The sequence below is a fragment of the Archocentrus centrarchus genome, chromosome 22 (genome assembly GCF_007364275.1).
Source record: "Archocentrus centrarchus isolate MPI-CPG fArcCen1 chromosome 22, fArcCen1, whole genome shotgun sequence".
NCBI lineage: Eukaryota > Metazoa > Chordata > Actinopteri > Cichliformes > Cichlidae > Archocentrus > Archocentrus centrarchus.
The window spans coordinates 18,391,629-18,416,447 of NC_044367.1; the positions used below are offsets into that span (position 1 = coordinate 18,391,629).

The 24,819-nt window shown below is 41.8% G+C and overlaps 1 protein-coding gene across 2 annotated transcripts in view; it reads left to right on the forward strand.

Moving 5' to 3' along the window:
* The first annotated feature begins 739 nt into the window (after positions 1-739).
* Positions 740-24,819, forward strand: part of ppp2r3a (protein phosphatase 2, regulatory subunit B'', alpha) — a 60,448-nt gene continuing 36,368 nt past the window's right edge. Inside the window, exon 1 of one of the 2 annotated variants that reach the window (XM_030719018.1) lies at positions 740-807. The gene's annotated coding sequence lies outside the window, so the exon portion shown is untranslated. Of the gene's footprint in view, positions 1,073-24,819 lie in introns of both variants that reach the window. The other variant, XM_030719017.1, reaches the window with a different exon arrangement.

Below are 24,819 nucleotides of genomic sequence, written 5' to 3' on the forward strand. Positions count from 1 at the left end.
CTCATGCACACAAATAAGAGCAGACTTTTTTGCTGATATATTGTAAAACTGGATAATTGTTTGCACTGCACATGTAAGAGAGAACAAAGAGAGTGTGATCTTAAAATCTGTGATTTAATTATAATTCTTTGTGGATTCCTTGTGAATGTTTTTAAGCCCCTCTCTGTGAGTACCAATATGGGTAACCTGGGATTTTAGACTCCTATTTATAAAAATAAAGAAAAGGCAAAATCCTTGTGTGGCAGCTGTACACTTCATTTGAGAAGTGGATCTTGGTTTATTCAGTAGGTGAAAACATCTCAAGGAAACTTTTTCATATTATGCAGATACTAATATTGTTATATTTAGTCTAAAAGCTGGAGTACTGTTTGACTTGAAACCCTACTCAGCCTAATGTGTTATCAAATGTATCTTCACATTTTATATAGTAGACCAAACCATCAATCGAGTGAGAAACATATCAGCAGACTGATCACAAAAATACACTTTGGTTGACGCCCTAATTTAAATGGGTAGGATAATCATAGTTTGCCATCTCGTATGTTTTCACTATAGTAGCCCATTAGGTTGAGAATTATGCAGAAAAGTACAAAGAATAACAGAACAAAAATACAGAATAAAAGTAAATACTATGTAAAGCAGCCCACTTCAAAAGCAGATGCATTAATATTGCGTATACTTGGGTAAATATACGTATGATGGCTACTTTTGAACGCTGGTAACCTGGGTTACTAATAAGCTGTATAGGCTGCTATAGAGCTGTAAACGTAAGCCAGCCGTCACTCCGCTGGAGCCCCCGCCCCGCCGGTATGTTAACGGGAACTCCCCCTAAGTTCCCCGGTTGTCCTCTCTCTGCTCATTCTCTCCATGAGCTTTCACACACGCATACACACATTCCCTCTCTCTCACACACACACGGAGCTTCTGCGTGTTGAAGCAAACCTCCGTATGCTCTCTCGGCTCTTCCCCGGCTACCCGAAAAGCGGCTGTTTGGTTTCGCAGTCTGCGTCGAGCCTTGTCGTGACAGAGTTTGGAAACGGCTGAAGGAGGAATTAAGGGGGGCGAGGAGAAGGTAAGCGATGGTGTTTATCCTTGTCCCTGTTTGGAAAACTTTGCTGTACGATTAGCGTCTTCCCGCTGCATTGTAAGGTGGGGGTCGCCTGTACCGTCAGCTGCGGGGTTTTCGATAACTGGGGCGTGATTATTGGAATATTTCTGTTTGCGCGCACGTAATGGTGCGTGTAAATTCGCACAAGTGCCCTTTCATGTTGGGGGTGGATGGGGGAGCAGGGATCCTCCAGTCGTGTGAAAGGAAGTTTGGAGATTGGACGCGCAGATTGTAACGGATCTTTGAACCTGCCCGCTGCGAACAGCACAGAGGCTGTGAGTGACTGAAGCGCTCAGGTAACTTGAGTTTGTGGCGCAAGTGAACTTAACTCCTCGACTTAAGTGCAGTAATGTAAGTTCTTTTGACTTGATTTATGATCCTGTGATTACTATAAACTGTTTCCCCAATTTGGAATCTGAGACACTTGGAGAAATGGACTAATTAATTAATTATTTGCACAATGAGTAGCTGTTAAATAAATGTTTATTTCTTTAGCACCTGTGCAGGCGGGGATACATGCATGAAACATTTCAAAACCAAAAACAACAAAAAAGAAGCTTTTTATCCATGTTGTATGTCTCCACCATTATGGGAACAATGCACCCATAATGTGTTTTTTTTTTTTTGTGTGTTTGTGCACATATATGTTTGTGTGTGCGTGCCAGGGTGGTGATATCCTGTCATATCCTGTGAGGTGGGGGTCAGTCACAGGGTCTCTCCTCCGGTATTCTCCTAGAATAGATGTGACACTCACATACACACACAAGCACACACACTATGAGAGGCATCTTCTGTCATATTCCCGTCTTTTCTTTTAGTGATGACCCGTAATGACCTCAGTACTTTTGTGCCATCTAAAGGCTGCTGCAGATTATAAAACTTCCACTTTATTTAAAAAACCCACAAATAGGACATTCCCAACTGTGACATTGTGCTCTTAAGTGCGTGTTAAGTGTGCCTCATTGATGCTATACAGTGTATGTGTCTTCTCCCTGAATCTACCTCATAATTTGATTTCAATCTCATCCAGTCCAGTTAATCCTGTGTCTGTGTATGCATGAGTAATTGTCCTCTTCTTTGCACATAGTTCTATAGGTGTTTATCAAAATGCTGATTCAGCTCATTGATAGAGCTGAAGAGTTCCCTCTTTATGGCTTTATTTTTAACAAACAGATGAGAATTATTATTATTATTTCTTCATTTTTTTTTTTCTAGTACAAAATGTGTCACTACCACCTCCATACTCATAGGGATCCATTTCGGAAGGACCTTTAAGCAATAAAGACAATCCAGGGCTTGGCATACAGCCTGTCAGTTGTGTAGCTATCCCTTTTCTTGTGGAGTGGAGAGTGGCAGGAATGAGTCAGAGAGGAGAGCAACAAACCCATTCTTGTGGCTCCCTGGCCTGTTCACTGGATGTGTCTGTCAGATGATGGATGTAAGAATTTGTGTTTGTGTGTCTGTTTGTGTGTGTGTTAGAGAGAAAGAATGAGAGGATCTTGCCCTGGCTGGACACACTGACTCTTTAAAGGCCACAAAGACTGAATTGCATGAACTCTTGGGAATGTTTGTGTGTGTGTGTGTGTGTCACATCACCAGCCACAGACTTGTCACATTTGCACACACTTATCTCAATCTAATCATAAGTGACAGGCTATGAACTCAAAATATTATTTTTTTTTAATATATAGTTTTAACTTATGCTATTCAGTGAGTAGATGACTCATTGGTGCAAAATACCCAGGAGCCCAAGACCTTGGCTTTTCAGATATAAAGATTTCCTGCTCTTTTTGTGTTTTGTGAATAACAAGGAGGCACTAATTCAGCGTTTTCCTTTCTATGCTTGAGCTGATGTCGAAACGCCTTTAATGATTTAGTTAGTTAAGGTGAAGAAACACTAGCCGACCACAGTAAATTCAAAACAGAACAGGGCAACAAGGCTGTGAGAATGCTAGACTCAAATTTTGGCAAAAACTCTGCAGCATACACACATGATTCCAGTTGTGCTGAAATTTAGTTGGCATAACTGTAACTAAATAGAGGGTGAACAAGCTCATTTTAAAAAGGCATTGATTTCTTTTTCTTTTAAAGGCAGATTGTTCTCATCTGGTACCTGATCAAGAGAAGAATGAATCACTTTGTTGATAAATAAATAATATTAATTTCTAATAATTACTGAGAATTTTTAAAGCGCATCAGTTTATAAAAAGTCTGTTGTAAAACTATGTGTTTGTTTAAAGATAAAAGCAAGAAAACAAGAAAAAAGTAACAGAATGCATACAGTCGAGAGGCCAAATACAATTTGCATGTTATCTTTTTCTTCTTCTTCTTGGCTGGGCTGAGCAATGCTTTCCTCTTGTGAAACATGATGTTAAGCTAGCTAAGGGCCTGACTCAATGGGTAAACTTACACTATATGTACAAGATAACAGCATCACCTATGCATTGCACATGGCCATGAAACCCCATATTTTTTTGTGGTGACGTTAATACCACAGGAGATTTGGAGTTCTGCAGTTGTTGGGTCAGCAGAGCTTTGGTGACTTTTACGCACTATGCGCCTCAGATCTCTGTAACTTTATGCTGTCTGCCGCTTTGTGACTGAGTTGTTGTGGTTCCTAAACACTTCCACTTTGTAATAATGCCAATTAGAGTTAATCGTGGAAGAAATTTAATGAACTGACTATTGCAATGGGGGCATCCTACGACAGTACCAGTGAGCTCTTTAGAACAGCCCATTCTTTCACAAATAAAGTCAGACTGCATGGCTGAGCTCTTGAGTTTATACACCTGTGGCGATGGGACTAAAAACACCTGAATTCAAAGGTTAAGATGTGTGGCTCAATACTTTTGTCCAAATAGTGTATTTTAGAGTCTCAACCCACAGGAGGATAATTAGTACGTTTACACTTAACAGGGGATTTATACGTACACACCACATATACTTCCTAACTGCAAACCCTTTTGAAACCCTATACCATAACCTGACATGTACTATCCTAGAAGTGTAACTACATGTCACTGTCAAAGCATCCTGCACAGGTGTTATATCAGCGTAGGCTGTGTTGTAGGCTCTACGTAGATTCACCACAGAAGTATAGATTAAGCGTAAGGGAGTGAGGCCACAGAGTTTGCATCCTGCTCTCCTCATTGATCAGTGATGGTTGTTTCCTTTTATATTAAAGGATTTCAGTGTGTCGCAGTTGTTGATAAAGAGATACTGAATAGAGCATTTTCCTATCCTTTCCTTTCATTTCAAATAATTATTCAAGTGAATGCAGTGCTTGCCTTCCCTTTTAAGAAGAAGAAGAAGAAGAAGAAGAAACAGCCTTTATTGTCCCACAGAGGGGAAATTTGGGTTTTAAACCATCTTTGTGTCTCCTTCCTCTCCACCTTTCACCATATTGCAAATAATATTTTAACTTTTAGATAAGTTGATCACGTACTTGGTCTGCTTCTTCCTCGAGTGTGGGTGGAGTGGTGGGTGGATAGGCGAGAGGGTCCACGTCCGTTTTGGAGCCCTATTTATGTGAGCTATGATTTCTCTCAGTCCCCTCACAGATGTGCGTCTTTTAACAGGCGCTTGTTGTTCTCAAGCTTTATGTGTGTGTATCTTTGCCTGTGTTTATGTGTGTGCTACCGAGGGTGTGCATTCATGTGTGATATTAATCTGGGTTTTGTCCGTTTCTCACATAGGCGTAGAAGGACAGTAAGTGCCTAGCAACAATATCCCATTGTGGAGTACTTTGGGAGTGTCCTGATGTAATGGAGTAATGAATGTGGTTGTGGTGGTTTCACACAGGCAGATGCAGGTTGGCTCAGTGGGCTGAGTCACAAACTGCAGACTCACACTGTCCTGTTTCATTCTTATTCATGTTAGGTCTATTTATAGCTGTTTTAGGAATTAAATACAACATCTCTTGTTACCAAGGCAAAAGCAACAAATAACAGATTAGCTTTGGATGTAAATCACCTGTGGGAATTTGACAAAGAGAGTTACAATTTTAGGTTTATAATATTTGATAGAAAATTTAGCCGAGAACATATGATTGTATTTGTATGCTAATGTTCCATTTGTCTGAAAATACAAAACTACAACTACTAATACTGTGATAGTGTGTGTTCTTAATGATTTTTTGTAGTGCTTTTTCCTCTGTTAGAGAGGTTGTTTGGGGAACTTTTCCTTACCCATGCTGAGGTTGAAAGGTGCTATTTTTACAGTTTGTTAGGTACTTTGAGTCATTTGCATTTTGGGATTTGTGCTATATAAAGATATGTGGCTTTATTTGATTTAACTTGTCTCCAGGAGTAGATTGGATTTGGGAATTTTTTTTTTGGGAGGTGTGGGATGTGACTGGAGTATTAGCTTACCCTTTTGTAGATATATTTTTTTTCTTTTTATTTGATTTTTTTTTTAACAATGCGTTCAGAGGGAGTTAAGTTCATTAAACTTCCCTTGGTTGTCATGAGTTGTACTGCTGTTATTATAGGGCTATATTTGTCTCTTTCAGCTCTAAGAAAACAATGTTGATAATTTTATTAAGATTTAACTGAATTTGGATTTCGAGGAAGAATGCCTCTGCTGCAAAGTAGTTTTGCGGAATTTGAGTAGCTCAAGGCATTTAACAGCCATACAAGTCTAAATAAAGGTGCTACTGCAGCACTTTCTATTGATGTATGATGTATTCCAGCCAGCCTGGAGATGTACTCTCCAGGTTGCCTTCTGGATGCCTCCTAAATGAGGTGTTTCCAGGCATGTCCAAATGGGTGGAGTCCTCAGGGCAGAACCAAAGCACGTCTGTGCTTTAATCTGTTTTTTTCTTTTTTATATATTTCCCAACTTTGTGGGAGTAAAATGCACTTTACAAAACTTATAATATATTTTAAAAGTAACAATAACTTTTCTGATAGACATAATAAAAAAAAGTTTCATGCACATTTAAATTGGCCTTTAGGTCATTAGTTTATAATGTGCAGTTTTTCTCTTTTCTTTTCTTTGGATTCATGCAAAATTCTATATAATATAAACCCACTTCTTTTGTTACTCAGTATTTAGTTGGTAAATAGTGAAATTACCACCGATAGTAAACAATGTTCTTCTTCAAAACAGAAAAGGCCTAGCAACTCAGTAGATGCATTTGTTTTGTGACTATGAAACCCGCACAGACGTGCAAAATGGTATATAATAGGAGTGTAGTTAGTTATGTAATAGAAAAAAAAAACACAAAAGGAAACTGTGTTCAAACTAACATGGACATGCAAACACTTCTTTCTAAGTCAAGACAATATCCCCATGCAGTGTTTAGCTTTCTGTCAGTCAGCTGCTGTGCATGAATCTGAGTTTTGTTCAGCCATATAAAGAGAAGAAAGAATCCAGTGGCATGAAAATTTTAATCACATTTCATTTTTAGATTACTTTCATGCAAAATTATCAGTTACATCACATCCACACCCATTCTCTGAGTGTTTGTGTCTGGCTGTATGTCTGGATGTGTGTGTGTGTGTGTGTGCGCACGTGCACGTGGCGTGATGAAGAGGGTGTGGTGTGTCTGTAATCAAGCCAGCATTAAACTGAGTACCAGGACACCGACTGCTGTTGGCCTTCTCACATTTATGCTTTCTAATTGATTCAGAGTGTGATTTATGTAGCTGTCTGCACCCACATGCGCTTGCCTGCCCTTGGTTGTGCAAGCGCACACACCCATGTGCACACACACAATCACTCACAGAGCTCTGTAACTCATCATTGTAGCACAAGGCCGTATTCTATTGAGTGTCTTCATGGTCCTTTTAGTGACACATTCATTCACATTTCCCAGAAGTGTGTGTGTGTGTGTGTGTGTGTGTGTGTGTGTGTGTGTGTGGATGGGTAGGTGGGTGGTCGTCTCATATTCCATGTAACACTGCTGGCTGCTAAAAATTAAGACATGACAGGGAAAGTGTGAGTGTGATAGCGAGAAGTGGGTGTGGGTGTTTTGAGCAAGCTGCATCTCAATAAGCTAAAGTTACTCAGCTTGGTAACCACAGCCTTTTGCCATCAGGTGCTCAAGTGCAGTCAAAGTAGTTTTTGTCTTTTTGGTTTTTTTTTTGTAAGGCAGACAGTCATTTTATTGTTTGAAATTTGAAAGCTAGCAACTCTAGAAGGCAGTGAGGAGGTTGCCATCAAAGGGGAAAAGGTTGGGTTCGACTGACTACATGCAGGTTTGTGTTAGGATGTAGCGTTCCTTTGACAATGATGTGTCATTGTGGAAACTGGAAAGAGATCATCTGAAGTCATAAACAGTAACATACATTATTTAGCTGTTTATGCCGATTTTAACAAGGGCAAAAAAAAAAAAAAAAAAAAAGGCAACAAACAGCAGCAACAATAAAAACAAAAATATATAATTTGCATGTGGTTGTCAAAATAAGCCCAAACAGAGAACTTTTAAAATCAAAAGCAACAGTGTAAGGAATAGCACACAGCCACAATGGAGTGATTCATACACGAGTGAGTGGGAGGTGGATTGTGCCTAGTCGCCTCTCCTAACTACCTTTGACCACTGAGAGATCCACCATGGGAAAAAGGAAGAAGGACCAAATAAAAAGAGGTCGAAGGAGAGAGGGTGAAGATTAGTGAGAAAGCGATGAAGATCCTGACACGGTGATTCACAGATCTCCCATCATCCCCGTACTGCTCATTGACTGGCTCCATTGTAGGCAGGGTGAAAGCACGCTGATTGGCTGAATCGGTCTGAATGTCGCTCCTTCTCATCTTTGGACTCTGGAATTTGTGTGTGCGTTTGTGTGTGATGAGTTAATAGCTATCCATTGAGTGGTCGATTGTGTCCCGTTGTCCACACTGGCTCTCTTTGTCCAGACTTTACGCACTGTCACACATACATGCGTTTACACGCACATGTGAATGTGAACCAGGCATTCCTCCAGTGGCAGGGCACTTGCCAAGCAAGAAAGTAAAAGAGAAAGAAAGGCTAACAGCACCATTCATAGTCATGGTCATTGTGGTTCTTCTTGGCCCTAGTTCTAGACATGAATGGGTCTGAGGCTAAAAATATTTTATTGCTGCTTTTTATGCTTGTTTTGAATCTCCTGCTCTTTTCATTACCTCTCCTCTTTTAGATTCTCTCACAGTGGAAGCAGATGAAGCCTGTGCTGCATTAAGGTGCATTTAGGAGCATTTTTGAGTTTATAGAGTGGTTGCAGTCATGCAAGGTGTAAATGTGTTGAAGTAACACTCTTGGGGAAAAAGACAGAGGAGAGAGACTGTCAAAATGTCATGAGGCATATCCAAATGCGTGACATCATGAGTAGACAGTGCACCTTTGCCCCTTCACTCGGTGGGATGTTTTTGGCCTGCAGTAATCCTGAGCTGTATAGCAGACAGGCTGACTAAGGGACACAGGCAAAGGGGTGTTTAACTGGTCAGTGTGGGTAGACCATGTGTCTCACTTGCTACCACAGATGGACAAAGACAAGAGAATAAATGGCGAGTTAGAGAGAGAAGTATGAAGACATGAAGGAAAGGTTGCCAGAAAAACTCACAGGGTGAGGGAATTGGAAAGACAGAAATGTGGGTAAATAATTAGATTCACAATTGGGAATTTGCATCATCATTAAAATACCTCCAGGGAAACAGGCGGAGAGATTATTTAAGGCTCTTGTTTATTATGCCACCCTATGTCTCAGGGCAGAGTCAAGGTTCTGCAATTAACATGTGAGTTTGGAAGAGAAGAAGAGGAGGAGAAGGGCAGCAGTCTCTCTCAGAGGAAGAGGTGACCCAAATGCACCAGTGCCCTCTCTTGTTTTTCCCTCTCAGTTTAATCTAAATCCATTCAAGAAGCTTTATTGGCCAAGATAAGATCACACATTGCCAAGGCTTAAGTGCACCTCTCCCTCTTTGTGGTTGTATGGAGGCGGAAGTAGGTTGGTGTTGAGAGAGGAATGACAGCCTTTATCTCAGTCAGTAAACACAAGCCAAGGGAGTCCCTACATTGTTTATACTGTGTCTCTAACTCTCCACTCCCGTACATAGGCACTTTGAGCACACTGTAACACAATCAGTCACTCAGAGACTGTATATATGGATATTCAGGCCTCCGTGCACACTCAATTCAAGGTCACATGTGCGGTAGGAACACAGAGATAGACATGTACAGGCACACACACTTTGAAGCTGTGGTTGGATGAAGCAGTGGTATGTATGTGTGTGTGTGTGTGTGTGTGGTGGATTTTTGGCAGCCTGTATACAGCAAACTGGTCAGATCCCAGCACATTCAAGCTTCCCTCCTGCCTGCCAGTCTGACCACTAGTGGCTGTAAGTGTGTGTGTGTGAGAGAGAGAGAGAGAGAGAGAGAGAAACTGCTTTACAACAAAGTAATCTTTAGTGAACATTAGATAAATCCATGTAGATCTGCTGATTTATTGTTTATAGCATTTAGAAAATATTTTACATGACATACTTTAGAAGAAGAAGAAAGAAGAAACAGCCTTTATTGTCCCACAGAGGGGAAATTTGGGTGTAACAGCAGCCGCAGTTATTATAAATATAAGTAAAAATATAATAATTCACACTAAGAAAAGAATATAAATATATATAAAATCAACAAACAATATTAACCTTAATACTACTAATAATAACACTATATACAATGTACATGATGTGCCTGTGTGTTGAACCTTAACAGGCCGGACTATTTACAGTATATTATATATTATCCTACATTGTGTAGGTTATTGTGGTTTTTGTTGGGAGCAGTGATGATTATAAAGTCTTACAGCTGCTGGGAGGAAGGATCTGCGGTAACGCTCCTTTGTGCATTTAGGATGCAGCAGTCTGTCACTGAAGGAGCTCTCCAGCTCAGCAACAGTTTCATGCATGGGATGGGAGACCTTGTCCATCAGTGATGTTATTTTGGTCAGAGTCCTTCTGTCTCCCACCACCTGCACTGAGTCGAGAGGACATCCTAGGACAGAGCTGGCTTTCCTGATGAGCTTGTCTATCTTCTTCCTCTCAGCTGTAGATAAGCTGCTGCTCCAACATACTGCTGCATAGAAGATGGCTGATGCCACCACAGAGTCATAGAAGGTCTTCAGGAGTGTCCCCTGCACTCCAAAAGACCTCAGCCTTCTCAGCAGGTAGAGTCTGCTCTGACCCTTCCTGTAGAGCGCATCAGTGTTATGAGTCCAGTCCAGTTTATTGTTTAGGTGAACACCCAGGTACTTATAAGAGTCCACTATCTCAATGTCCACTCCCTGGATGTTCACCGGTGTCCGTGTGGTGGGTCTGCGCCTGCGGAAATCCACCACCAGCTCCTTGGTTTTAGCGGCGTTGATCAGGAGGTGGTTCCGCTGGCACCAGTCCACAAAGTCCTGAGTCCACTGTCTGTACTCTGAGTCATCCTCACCTGTGATGAGGCCAACTATGGCAGAGTCGTCAGAGAACTTCTGCAGATGGCAGCGTGGGGAGTTGATGGAGAAGTCTGCAGTGTAGAGGGTGAAGAGGAACGGTGCCAGCACAGTTCCCTGTGGGGCCCCCGTACTGCAGACCAGCCTGTCAGAGACACAGCCCTGTGTCCTCACATACTGTGGGCGGTCAGTGAGGTAGTCCAGTATCCACTCGGAGATGTGGTGGTCCACTCCTGACAGTTCCAGCTTGTCTCTCAGAAGTCCTGGCTGGATGGTGTTAAAAGCACTGGAGAAATCAAAGAACATGATCCTCACAGTGCTTCCAGGCTTCTCCAGGTGGGTCAGAGCTCGGTGCAGGAGGTAGATGATGGCGTCATCCACCCCGATGCCAGGCCGGTAGGCGAACTGCAGCGGGTCCAACGAAGACGACACCATGAGGCGTAGATGGTTGAGGACCAGCCTCTCGAGGGTCTTCATTAGATGCGATGTCAGGGCTACCGGCCTGTAGCTGCTAAGATCCTTTGGATGTTTGGTCTTTGGTACCGGTACCACACAGGAGGTCTTCCACAGTTGTGGTACTTTCCCCAGCTTCAAGCTCAGGTTGAACATGTATCCCATGATGCCACACAGCTGATCTGCGCAGCACCTCAGGAGCCTGGAGCTGATGCCGTCTGGACCAGCAGCCTTTCGCACCTTGATCTTACGTAGCTCCTTCCTCACATGATGAGTTGAGAGGGACAAGATGGAGGTGGGGGATGGGGGTTGTGAGATGGAGTCCTCAGAAGTGAAGGGGGTGGGTGATGGCTGAGAGCTGAGAGGTGTGAGGTCCCAAGAAGAAGAAAGGTTGGCAGTCATTAAAGATGGTGGGGCTGACAGCAGGGGGGACTGGGCTGGGGGAGGGGTGGGTGGCTGGTCAAACCTGTTAAAGAACTGGTTCAGGTTGTTAACCCACTCTAAGTCTCCCACAATCCTAGGGCTTGGTTTGTGGCCTGAAATTGAGTTCAAACTCCTCCAAACCCCACTGATGTTGCTCTGCTGTAGCTGGTCCTCCATCTTCTTCCTGTAGATGTTTTTTCCATCCCTGATTTTCCTTCTCAGATCCTTCTGCAACGGCTCTCAGCTCCTCCTTATTTCCTGATCTAAAGGCTCTCTTCTTCTCCTTCAGGAGAGCCTTTATTTCGGAGTTGATCCAGGGTTTGTTGTTTGAAAAACACCGTACCCTCCTGGTGGGCACAGTGTTTTCCACGCAGAAATTTATGTACTCAGTGATGCAGTCCGTGATGCTGTCGATGTCCTCCCCATGAGGGGCACAAAGCTCTTCCCACACAGTGGAGCTAAAGCAGTCTCTCAGAGCTTCTTCAGTCTCCTCAGACCATTTCTTCACTGTGTGTGTCACAACTGGTTCTCTGTGTACCAAGGGTTTGTACACAGGCTGGAGATGAACCAGGTTGTGATCTGAGCCCCCCAGGGGAGGCAGAGGTGATGAGCTGTATGCCTCCTTGATGTTGGCATACAGTAGATCCAGTGTGTTGGTATTCCTGGTGTGGCAGGTGACATACTGGGTGAAGGTGGGGAGAGTGGAGGACAGGGAGACGTGGTTAAAGTCCCCTGAGATCAGAAAGAGGGCCTGTGGGTGCTGTGTTTGGAGTCTGCTGGTAGTAGCATGGAGGACATCGCAGGCTGCAGCAGCGTTAGCAGAGGGCGGCACATACACAGTTATCACAATAACATGTGAAAACTCCCGAGGAAGATAGTACGGCCTCAAGCTAACAGCGAGCAGTTCAATGTCCTTACTGCAGAGCGTCTCTTTGATGGTTAAATGTCTGGAGTTGCACCATCTATCGTTCACAAACACAGCCAGACCCCCGCCCCTCTTCTTACCACTCTCCTTGGTTCTGTCGGCACGGATCAAATGAAAGCCGTCCATGTTTATGTGTGAGTCCGGGGTTAGCTCGGTTAGCCACGTCTCCGTCAGGCACATGAGGCTGCTCTCCCGGTAGCTCCTTTGATGTCGCGTTAGCGCCGCCAGCTCGTCCACTTTGTTGGGAAGAGATCTCACGTTTCCCATGATGATGGACGGGATGACGGGCCTGTATCTTCTCCTCTGGCAACGACGACCTATGCCCGCACGTCTCCCGCGTCTCTTCCTTCTCAGTTCGCGGGGAATATCGAGTCGTTCAGCAGGAGTAGGCACAGCGGAGCTCCCGATGGAGAACAGCTGGTCCCGAGAGTAAACAATAGGAGTGTGGCCACTCTCGCAGTCTCCAAACATAAACACCATAAAAAGGGTAAAAATCAAAAACAAAGTTTTCCAGAAAAAAGTCTGCTCCATCATGGGGAAAAAAATGCTTTAAATGCTTTTATGGGTTTTCTGAGACTCTTTGCAGCTCTGTTTGAGAGAAATCCTATAAAAGTGTAAACCTTCATTTCTAGATTTGCTATAGTGCTTACATCATTTCCATCCATCCATCCATCCAGAAGTCTTTCCCATCTGCTACAGGGTGAGAGGCTGTACGTAATTTCCATTTCTTGGAATTTACGCTTACATACAGTTAATCTGGAGCGTTATGTTTTCTGTGTGATTTCATAATAAAATATAAGCTCATAGTGAGTAAGGCTCCAAAACTCATTTCCCTTACGTCAGTTTACGTCACTTTCGTTGCTTAAACTGTGACACTCATTTCCTGGCCTTTTTATGCCCACCATCTGGCCACCTCCCTGCAATTTCAGCACTTCCCTCTCTGTTAAGGCTTGTAACAATTTGAATTTGACTGATTGTCTATATATACACACTATTTACAAAAACACACTTTTTAATCAGAGTATAGAATCAAGTCAGTTAAACTTCAGGGATATTGATCTGGTCACTTAAGTAGCAGAAGGGGTTGTTAATCAGTTTCAGCTGCTTTGGTGTTAATGAAATTGACATCAAGTACACTAGAGGGGCAAAAATAAGACAACCCCCCAAACAGGAATGATTTTACAGGTGGAAGCCACTGACATTTTCTCCCTCCTCATCTTTTCTGACTGTTTTCACTAGTTTTGCATTTGGCTAGGGTCAGTCTCACTGCTGGTAGCATGAGATGATACCTGGACCCTACAGAGGTTGCATAGTTAGTCCAACTTCATCAGGATGGCGCATCAATACGTGCCATTGTCACAAGGTTTGTTTGTGTCTCCCAGCATAGAAGGAGATTCCAGGAGACAGGCAGTTACTCTAGGAGAGCTAAACAGGGCAGCAGAAGGTTTTTAACCCATCAGCAGGACCAGTCTCTGCTCATTTGTGCAAGGAGGAACAGGATTAGCACCACCAGAGCCCAAAAAAATGACCTCCAGCAGGCCACTGGTGTAAATGCCACTGACCAAATGGTCAGAAACTGACTCAATGAGGGTGGCCTGAGGGCCCGATGTCCTCTAGTGGGGACCCTGTGCTCACTGCCTAGGTATCGAGATGAAATTCTTGGACTCATTGTCAGACCCTGTGCTGTCATTATAGATATCCAACATGATTTTTTTTTTTTAATTCCCATTGAGATCTGATGTGTTTTCAAAGTGTTCCTTTCATTTTTCTATATACAGTAAATTATACAAAATGTTGTCTTACAGAACTTTGTTGCCACGAATCTTGACGTATAGTATGGAAGAAAAGATGAAGGTTGTTACCTCTGTGGCTCATGTTTGTTGGCTGAGGTTCCTGGGGAGAGGTTTTTAAGGGTTGGGTGATTGTAACTGTTGCTCTAGGCACGTAACTACAAGGGTGCTGGTTTTAGAAAGGCAGGGGAAGACTGGGTGAGCAGAGTAAATAGCCATAAAGTAAACAGGTCAAGATGCTCTTGAGCAACTTGTTGAACTTGAACAACTCTTGTGGAGTTGCTTCTTTGCCAGCAGCGGAGGACTCAGTAGTTGCATGAATGTGAAGCAGAGCTGCAACAGAAGCATGAAAGCTCATCCTGTCATCCAAAACAAATATGGGTTTAAAGTTTAAAAAGCAAATAAAGCGGCAAAGTCGCAGCAGGCTCTGGAGGACACAAAATGTGACTTTGCTGTTACTTTGATCATTGGATTTTCCGTGTGCGTGTGTGTGTGGGGGGGCATCTGTATAATAGTGCTATGATTGTCAGAGCTACATCCTTGTGGTTTCCATGGCTACAGACAGTGCTGGATCCCCACTGTGAGACAGATTTGCACAGACACCAGACAGATGAGAGTAACTTCAACTGATAGTTAGAGCCGTGTCGTGCTGAGAGCTGAGACCCACAAAATCCTCAAATCCTTTTTTTTTTGTTTTTGTCTTTCTCTTCTTCAAATGTATTGGAACACCATCAGACTCCCCCCCCCCCCCCCCCCCCCCCCGACTCTGCCGAGTTAAAGCAAAGCTACAATTTGGATAAAACCTTACCAGTCATGGAAAATATTTTTCCGGTTTTAAGTGGACTCATTTTAAAAATTAGATGGGTTTGGCATGATGGGTAGCGTGGTAAGGTTCAATTTTACAAAAAGCCCAGAAATTTCTTCAGACTGTTCAAAAACCTCTGAGATGGGTCACACCTGTCACTGCTTGCATGTGTAAGTGTGCCTCTCTGTCTATATGCACTGGAATTTCTTTGATTCTTGATCAGTTTTGCCTGAAATAATGACCAACATTTACTGACAATAGAAGATAATCACAGGCTGTTTTCTTTGGTTTTTTTTACATTCAGGAAGCCTGTTTATTCATTAAGTCCATCTTTTGGGAATGAGGCTTTTTAGCCTTACAGTTTACTTAAAATTCCCCTGACAGCTGGATGATGGTTTGTCACTCCCACATTTCCAGTTGTTTTGCTTGTCTTGAAGCAGACTTAACAGATTAAAGGATAGAAGACCAGCAAGTTTAACTGATTTTTGGCTTGCTTTATATGAGCAAGCACTTCTGCTATGCCCTTTGCTCTCTCACTCTTTTTATTCTCTCAGCCTTTTCTGTGCTTCCTTCTCCTTTTTCTTTCTGTTATATATATCACTGTCATCTGTTTTCTGATTGATCAGCTCAGAACAAAACTGGTAGCCCTTTAAAAAAAAAAAAGAAAAAAATTCACCCCATATCATCTTCCTTTGACTTCTCATCTGCTTAGTTACAGTCCCCTCAGGGAGATAAACACCAGAGACCTTAGAGTCCGTTTTTGATCTGAACTGAATAACGATGTGTTTGTATAATATTTGTCCATGTACAGTAGAGTATGTGAGAATTTCTGCACATACCTGCATCCATGCTGTTAGAATACTGGTGCAAATATTGCCATCCTCTCGTTGAAGTTTTCTTTTTTTGTGTGTGTGTGTGTGTGTGTGTGTGTGTGTGTGTGTGTGTGTGTGTGTGTGTGTGTGTGTGTGTGTGTGTGTGTGTGTGTGTGCGCGCACCATGCCTGGGAGAGCCAAGATGTGGTAGTTTGATATCACTGGCGTTCTTTCATCAGTGAGGTGATTCTCCTGCTATGTGTTTGAACTGCAGTGAATCAAGGCTTGTTGTACATCTGCAGCTGTGGCCACATCACCTGCAAACTCAGTGTACTGCCTGTACGGGCTTTCTTTGCTGCCCATCTTTCTTTCATTTTTTTTTTTATCTCTTTGTAGCTTCATGGGCTTTGTTCTTTTTTTTCTTCTTTTTTTCTTTCTTTCTTAGAATGCATGATGTGGAAGCCATATTCAGGCAGATCATTCTTTCATCTGTAGTCAGGCAGTGTCACACTCCATACAGTTGAAAGTATGGCATGTAATCTATCCAGTACTAGCTGCAATGAGCAACAGAGAGTTCTGCAAACTCCCTTTATACGTACAGTGTTTGCTTGCAGACTCATGGGGGAGGCATATTAACACAAAGAGAAGATTTTGTATCCAACACTATAACTTGGAAGATAAGTACTGGGGTTGTCTAACTGAGCTTTTTGCACACAAGCCATAACTTTATCAGTTTCTCACATCATTGTGGAGGAATTTTGACCCACTCTTCTTTACAGTGTTGCTTCAATTCATTGAAGGTTGGGGGCATTTGTTTATGTACAGATCTCTTTAGGTCTTGCTACATCATTTCGGTGGGGTTGAGGTCTCAACTTTGACTGGGCCATTGCAGCACCTTGATTCTTTTCCTTTTCAGCCATTCTCTTGGAGATTTGCCCCTGTGCTTGGATTTATTGTCCAGTTGGATGACCCAATTTCGGCCAAGTTTTAGCTGTTGGACAGATGGCCTCACGTTTTACTCTAGAATTCTATGGGATACAGAGGAGTTCATGATGGACTCACTGACTGCAATTTGCCCAGGTCCTGTGACTGCAACACAAGCCCAAGTCATAACACTGCCACCACTGTGCTTGACAGTTGGTATGAGGTGTTTGTGCTGATATGCTGTGTTTGGTTTCTGCCAAACATGGTCCTGTGCATTATGGCCAGACATCTCCACTTTGGTCTCATCTGTCCAAAGGACATTATTCCAGAAGTCTTGTGGTTTGCTCAGATGCAACTTTAAAAAGAACATATCATTTGCAGAGAGAAGAGCTTTCTCCTGGCAACCCATCCAAGCAAGTCATACTTGTTCAGTCTTTTTCTAATTGTACTGTCATGAACTTTAACATTTAACATGTGAGCTGATGCCTGTAGAGTCACAGAAGTTATAGTTCTTGAGAAGTTTCTTTGAGCATTGCAGTCTCACCTTGGGATGGGAAAGATTGTGGCATCGCATTAACATGCAATTGAATGCTCCAGACCAGCAAACTGCCAAAACCTCTGCGTTTATAGCGGTAGTCACACTTGCTGATGATCTATTAACCAGGTTTATTTGATTTGCAGCAGCTGGATACCACTTATTCTGTTAATAAGGTGTAATTAGTTTTTCACAGGTCTGCATAGTCACGTGAAAACTTTTATTTTCACATATTGATGATGAATGTTTATGAAAGTTACAGCAGTAATATACAGTAAGTCATTTCTTCATTGTTATCAGTCCATCAGAGTATCTGTTGGTACTGAATACTAATCAAATACAAGAGCTCTCATTTCCCCTCATTTCTGGCACATTTTATGGCACTAAAACCTTGCTGTCGATAAATTAATGTTGCTCACATTTTTTTTGAAGCCATTAAGAAAGTTAATTGCTGTCATTTACAGAGGCTTTTAATGTTGGACAAATGTGAACACTCATCTTCTAGGAACAATAGACCTATTTCACAGCATGAAATGATAGGTAAGGACAGATGTTACTAATCATATTAAGCTGGGTTATGTACCTAATTAGATCAGAACATACTTTAATGCCATTAGTAACACCTGTGTTTACCTATTTTTTTCATGCCAAAATATCAGCAGTAAAATAGTTCTTTAAGGCTAGCAAAATTGTCCGGTTGTGGTTAATAAGCAAAAGCAGAGTCAGTCCTTTCTTCTTGATTGAAAACATTTGCATGTAGTTTTACCTGTACTTGTTTTATACTTTAATCTGCTCATAAAATGGCTCCGTTCTTAATAACTCTTTTCCTGTCCTAATTTAAGAAGTTATACGCGTCTTAATACATTTCTACTCATAGATCCACTATAAGAATTTGTAAAGCTAGATTGCAAAAGAATGTTTGAGTCACAGAGAGTGTGGCATGTAAACATACTACACATTAAAATGACCTACAATCAGAATAATAATACAACCCCATGTGCTGGCTTTCCCAGTCTGTACTTTCTCATTGCAACCTGATTAAAGACTGAGTTCTGAAGCGTTCAGATCAGAATCATCGAAGTACATGTTGACTACATTGATGTGGCCTGTGTGTGTAATTACTCTGTAATTTCGTCATGGTAACATTGTGATTAAGCAGTGATATATGGGTTTATTTGTAGCAACATTGTATTGAGTTTCACAATAGAAACCAACACAATCTAGTGACAGGCTGTGTGGGCAGAGTGCTCATGGGAACCAGAGTGGCTTTTAGCATTCAGGTCCTCGGGGAGGGCTGGGATTGTGTTGTTGTTGTTGATAAATTCACTCCCACAGTTTCAGGGCCAAAACACACAAATACACAAAGAAAAAAAGTTCCTACTTTCACTCACATGTACATGTACACTCACGTTATACATACGAGAGTACTTATAATCATGTAAAGTGTAAAGTTTGAGTTCACATGCCCTGAAGTTCAGACAGTGTATGTTCAAGCACACACATGCATATATAAATGCACCCAAACAAATGAAAGCTGAAGTTTATAGTCATGGGTCAGAGCCAAGAAACACTCAGCACAGAGACTCTGGCCTTCTCATCTTCTGGCTCCTCTCCATCATCTTTCATCTTTCATTGTTTTAGTTGCAAAGGGATTTTTTTTTTTTTTTTTAAAGATTATCTTTTGGGGCCTTTTTGCCTTTTATTGGATAGTGTTACACTGGAGGGTAGATAGGAAAGCAGGGGCAAAGGACCCCAGGTCAGACTCCAACTCAGGCTGCAGTATGTCAGCCCTGAGGCACCTGCTCACCCTGTGAGCTAAACTGGGAATTTTTGCTCTGCCAAGATGGAGGTGTCCTCTCAGTGCAATTTGTTTGTCTCTTTGTGAGATTACTCAAAAGCGACCTGGCTGAATTTGTAAGTTTGGTCAATGAAGGGATGCCTCAAAAAATTATCAGTGTTTCTAATCTGGGAAATGAGACTGTCATCACCTGACACGGTGTCCGTATAAGAACATGTTTTGTAAAATTATAAAAGCTTAAGCATTTATATATATTGTCACTATTTACAAAGAAAAGAGACAACATTAAAACTGCAGCCTAAACAGGCCTGGACACGTCTCGGGGTGTCCAGTGGTGTCTGAGAATGGGATGCAGTATATCTTTGATCAGGATTTCTCCAGCACATCCAGGATGCTTGATCAGATTGGGATCTGTGGTGTTTGGAGGCCAGGTTAATGCCTTGGGCAGACCTGAATCCTGCTACTGTGCATGCTGATACAGAGTTCTTGATTCACAGCAGCACACGTTTCAACCCCATATCCAATTTTTAAAAGACAGGTGAACAACAAGTGCAGAAGCAGATTTTTTTTTTTTTTATATTTAGTATCTGTATCTTTCATGCTGCGACTGCAGCAGAGTATATTTTAATGGTTAAAAACAAAAACTGCTAGCGATCAATTGTGCATGCAGTGCTGAGGATACAGAACTGCTGTAGTCATTGTTGCTGGTTGAGAAAATAATTGGGAGATAAATTTACAACAAGAGCAGTTACTAGTTTCATTCCTGATTTGTGTTTCCAGCTGTGTAACACCTCTGGAATATGACGTAAAGTATGAACAACAAAATTTTCTTCTTTTTCCTATTTTTTTTTTTTTAATTAACCGAAGAAGAGATTGAAGAAAATCTGTGCAATGGAAAATCCATTGTAGCTCTTTTTTTCTGTAACACCTGTAAAATAACAGGAATCAAATTACATATTTTCTGGCTGGATGGGTTTAAAGGGGCAAAGGAGGTAAGAATAGGAGTTGAGTGTTAAAATTCACCCTCTGGCAAGGCAGGCTGTTAAGAACTAGAAACCATGACAGTGAAGGAAGGTATCTAAGATATTCATCATTTAAGCTGCATCAGGGGAATGCAGACCACTTAACCCCCAGGCATCACAGCTTATATATGGGCTGAGCACCTCAAGATACTAGCGCTGCCCTCTGGATGCCCTCCTTTTCCTCCACCTCCATGGATGCAACATACGCTGACAGCATAAAAAAAATCCCACACTAACACACTTTCAGACTGTTTTCTCACATGTCATCTTATAATGGCATACACACAAAGTTTTCTTTGTTGTTTCCCTGTCTCCCAGAATCCAAAACCTCTTTTTGTCAAGATGAATGATTTTAGATTGTAAAATTAGAAGGGATGAAAAGAGAACCCACTGGCTAAACAGAGGCAATTTTTAGAGGTGAAGAAAAATAAACTTTTTCTTTCTTGCTTGCTTGCATGCATTTGTGGCTGTTTCTGAAAGGATATATGAATATGTTAGGAACTGAATAACTATGACAAAAAAGAGTTGGAGTGTGTAGTCGCCCCCCCCCCCCCCCCCCCCCCCCCGCCCCCATGATAAAGTCCCTCCCCTTTCCGCCTCTCTAAGCATGATAGACTTCCTCTATTTCACAGCCAGAATATCTCCTTTTGCTAAAACCCAATCTTAATCCCAAACAGTGTCATATGGAGAAAGAGAGCTGAAATGATGGGAAGCTTTTAAAGACTGAAACGAATGACTGGTGCTTTTGAAATGAGCCAGTATTTCCTAAAAGAAGATGAAATCTCTGGACTTAACTTGACACAAAGGCCCGGGGCTTTTTGAATAGATCATTTTAACTAGAAGCTCCCCTCTTGACTTTATAATGAGGCTTTTTGGAAAGCTGCTCTGTAGCTGGAAACTGAGGGGTGGAGACAGAGTGAGGATCGAAGCCAGTTTCCCAGAGGTTTACTGACTCCTGACTTCAAAGGCTAAAACAGTCACACTGTAACTGTTGCTCAAGGAGCCAATTCCTGAGGGATCAGAAGTGTGCGTATGCATTTCCAGTAGTGAGAAATAACACCTAGAGACTGTTAATGTTAAAGGGGAAATTTAAATAGTTTATACATTTAGCTTCTGTTTGCAAAATCTTGAACATAGAGAAATTGAGGAAAATGTTCTCACTCCACCTAACTTGCTTTTTTATACTTCTTTGAAAAGTCAGAATTGGGCACATCTTCAGCTGTGAGGTTGATAATTCTTCTGGATTTCAAATGTTCTAATTTCATTTTCAAACTTGATTTATTTGTAAATATGCCCGCTCTTTTCAGTACTTGGAGCTCGGTCCATAAACTTGTGCTGGTGGTTTATGTGGGATTTGCAGACCTCTCTAGCAACAAATTGTGCGAGTGTAGGTGTCAGTGTGTGTCTGTGTCTTTCGTACAGTCCTCATTGTGTCTGTGTGCGCTTGCATACGTGTAACAGCAAACAGATGTGAAGCACGCACTTGGAAGACTTGGCAGTATACTCACAGGATGACTGTGTGTCTGCCTCCACTGTCTGTCTGGAGCTTAGGAGCACTGACTGGAAATTTTTGGAATCATAATTCTCTGCCTGTTCATGTTATATGGAAACGTAACTCATACACATTTACATTTATAGTATTTACTGGCAGCTAATGGTTCGGAAAGGACAGCCACACGCCCACTTGACATATTTCATTTACTGCCTCCTCAACTTTTATGGGAATACACACACACACACACACTGAAGTACTTAGGTATAAACCAATGACACGTCTCAGCAGTATGCTGTCATCCTGAATGCATGAGGGAAGGACTTGATTTGGCTGTTGGAGAGGTGTGCTACGTGTGTGTGTGTGTGTGTGTGTGTGTGTGTGTGTGTGTGTGTGTGTGTGTGTGTGTGTTGCACCACTCCAGATAAGGTAGGGTTAACAAGGCTTTAGTGTGGCTAGTTTTTTTCCTGACCTACCTTACACAGCAGCCACATACTGCAGAGCATGTCATTCCTAATATCGACTCCAAGTAGTGATGATGACTTCATACACTTTCAGGTTTACATTTCAGTCCTTCCGTAGTACTTTCTGTAGATTTGAATGGGACTGTTAATTAAAAGCAGTTGAATCATCAAATAATAAGAATTTACTGATAATCTATTTAAGTAATTCATGAATAACTAATATTGGAGGTGGTACAATGGTGCAATACAATATTATACAAAGAACTTCAAATGTTGGAGATATTTTGTATATAATTCGTCAAAGTACTAGGTGCCACCGAGACCTTCTTCCTTAGGGAAATGTGAGGTATCTATACATCTCTACTTATTATGATGCACACAGTCAATACCATAATTTTAGAGTCATTTCTGGAAGATAGGTTAAGGAGATCAATAAAATGATTAGGATTCATCCTTTGGTAGCGATTATCCCCAGACTTGCTGAAAGGCTCTTGGACAGATATATGGGTGGAAAGACCAGCACTGACAGTTCAGTCAGAGATTCAAGTGTGTCACACCAGTAAATGCTAATCTAGCCTCTAGGTGCCCCCGCAAGCAGGGGGCTACAGAGGTCTAGTAAACTCACTCCTTTCTCCATACCGTGTTTCATTCTGAATTCAGTTAAAAATCCTGTCTGTCACTTTTGGAGCTCTAAATGCTGGTGCTACGTCCTACTGCATGTTACCTAGTTACTAGAGCTCTATTGTGGTGCAGTGCTCTGAGCAGGGTTTGCTGGGTTTGTCTTTATAGACTTCAAACCAGAGTTGGTGAGCTTTTGAGGTCAGGAACTCACTCCTACTTATAAAAAGCAGCTCAAAAGCAGCTCATTTAGACTTTGTATATTTTTTTTTTCTGTGTTAGCTTTATGTCTGCAGTTTGTGCTTGTATTTAGCGCTCATCTTTTCTTTTCGTTTCTTTTTTTTTTTGTCTTTGCCTAAAAGGTGCCCTGTAAATCAACTTTTTATCTAGGCAGTGAGCTCATGACTTTACATGGTCGCTTACTGATGATCCACTGAGGCTAGTCTATAATTGACATCACTGTTGGCAGGCAGTGTGACTCTGTGCGTGACTGTGTTGCTGGGCTATTGGTCAGCGTGTTAGTATGATGAATTGTGACAGTAGTCACTGTGATGGTACAGGCTTGGAGCCAGTTAGAGCCATAGTAACAGAACAGCATTCCCACTTTGCCTTTGAACTGCTGCTGTGCTGCTGTAATGAGGGAATTTTCTTTTCTGAGCCTAACCCAAGGGAGGTTGTGTGTGCATGTGAGTCATACAGGCTGTAGCCATTGTCTTTATACTCTTGCTGGCCCATAACCAGAGGCCTTGTTGTTTTTTTTTTTCAGCCTCCAGGTGACCGAAACAAATGAGAAGAATGTGTGTGTCTGTGTGTGTTTGTGAGTATATGCTGGCCTTGATGAACTTTTCTCATGTACAAGGTAGTCTAACATGAGATGACCTCAACTTTGTGAGCCTTCGCCTGCAAGACTGGGCAGCATGTCAAAAAATTGTGTGTGTGAACGTGTGTGTGTGTGTGAGGACAGCAGAGGCAGGTAGGCCCCCTCCTTAGCGCTATGTTAAGTCCTGGTTTGACATTATTGAAGTCTAATAAGCCATACTCAAGTCAGCTCATGTTGTAAATCTTTGCTTATTGTGCAGCCATATCACAAAACAGATGTGCACTCACACATGCATACACACTGTGGATACACATAAATGCAGCCTGCAGGTATATTTGGAAGACGGGAGGGGAAAAAAAAAGCAATCTTAGCCTCTCCTTTTCTTCTGTTTACTCTGAATCTTTGGTGTGACCAAACCCAGTTTTCTAAACTGGCTGGACAAAGAAGCCCTTTTCATTGTGTCATATTATAGTATACTTGTGTGTGTTTTGCATGCGTGTGTGTGTGTGTGTGTGTGTGTGTGTGTGTGTGTTTGTGTGGGTGGGTGGTTGTGTTTTATTCTCCATTCTTGCTCTGCTTTAACCTTCTTGCTTTCAGGCACGGTTGTGCAACCATTTACTGCTTTTACTCAAAAATCACACTAGTTTCCACATTAATTTTCTTCCAAAGTAAATTGATATTTTGGATCCTTACTAATTATTGTCATCTAAGGAAAGCCAGTGAAGATTTTTCTGTAACTGCAAGGAAACATCTAATCAGTTTGCTCTAATAAAAACCAAAAAGGTGAGTACAGGAATTTTGCCATTTATATTTGCAATTTTTTGATAATTGCCAAAAATTGCAAATATAAATGGCAAAATTATCTTTTAAACTCTATTTCAAATGAATGCACTGTATATGCCTCTATTTATGTCTGCACACATGGAAATACAGTTAATTTGTCCAATTAATTTTGAGAAAATGGGGGACTATGTGTAAAAATAGATATAATTCTCAAACGGTTAATGCTAAATTGTTTGATTTAAAACCTACTTTGGTGGTTTACAAAGGCAAAACTATAAAAATAGTATCTTTGGACCCAACTGTATGTGTTGGAGTTGTATTCATGCAGTATACAGTAAAGGAGGGCTGCTTCTCATTAGGAAAGTCTAGACCTAAACCCTGGGCTTAGCTGCAGCAGCTCAACCACATGCTCAGATAAAACCAGATCCCAGCCAGCGCGTGTATCCACTTGGCATCCACTGAGTGTTTAGGGGTAAGTGAATGAAAAACCCTGCTGCTGGTGTGCGACTTCCAAGCAGATGAAATAAAATGTCAAGTAAGGCCCCAGCAAAACATGAAGGCAGACTGGAAAGAAATGGAGAGATACTTTTGATGTCTTTAAGGACCTTGAAGGGTGGATAAAACTGAAGGCATGTTGATGATG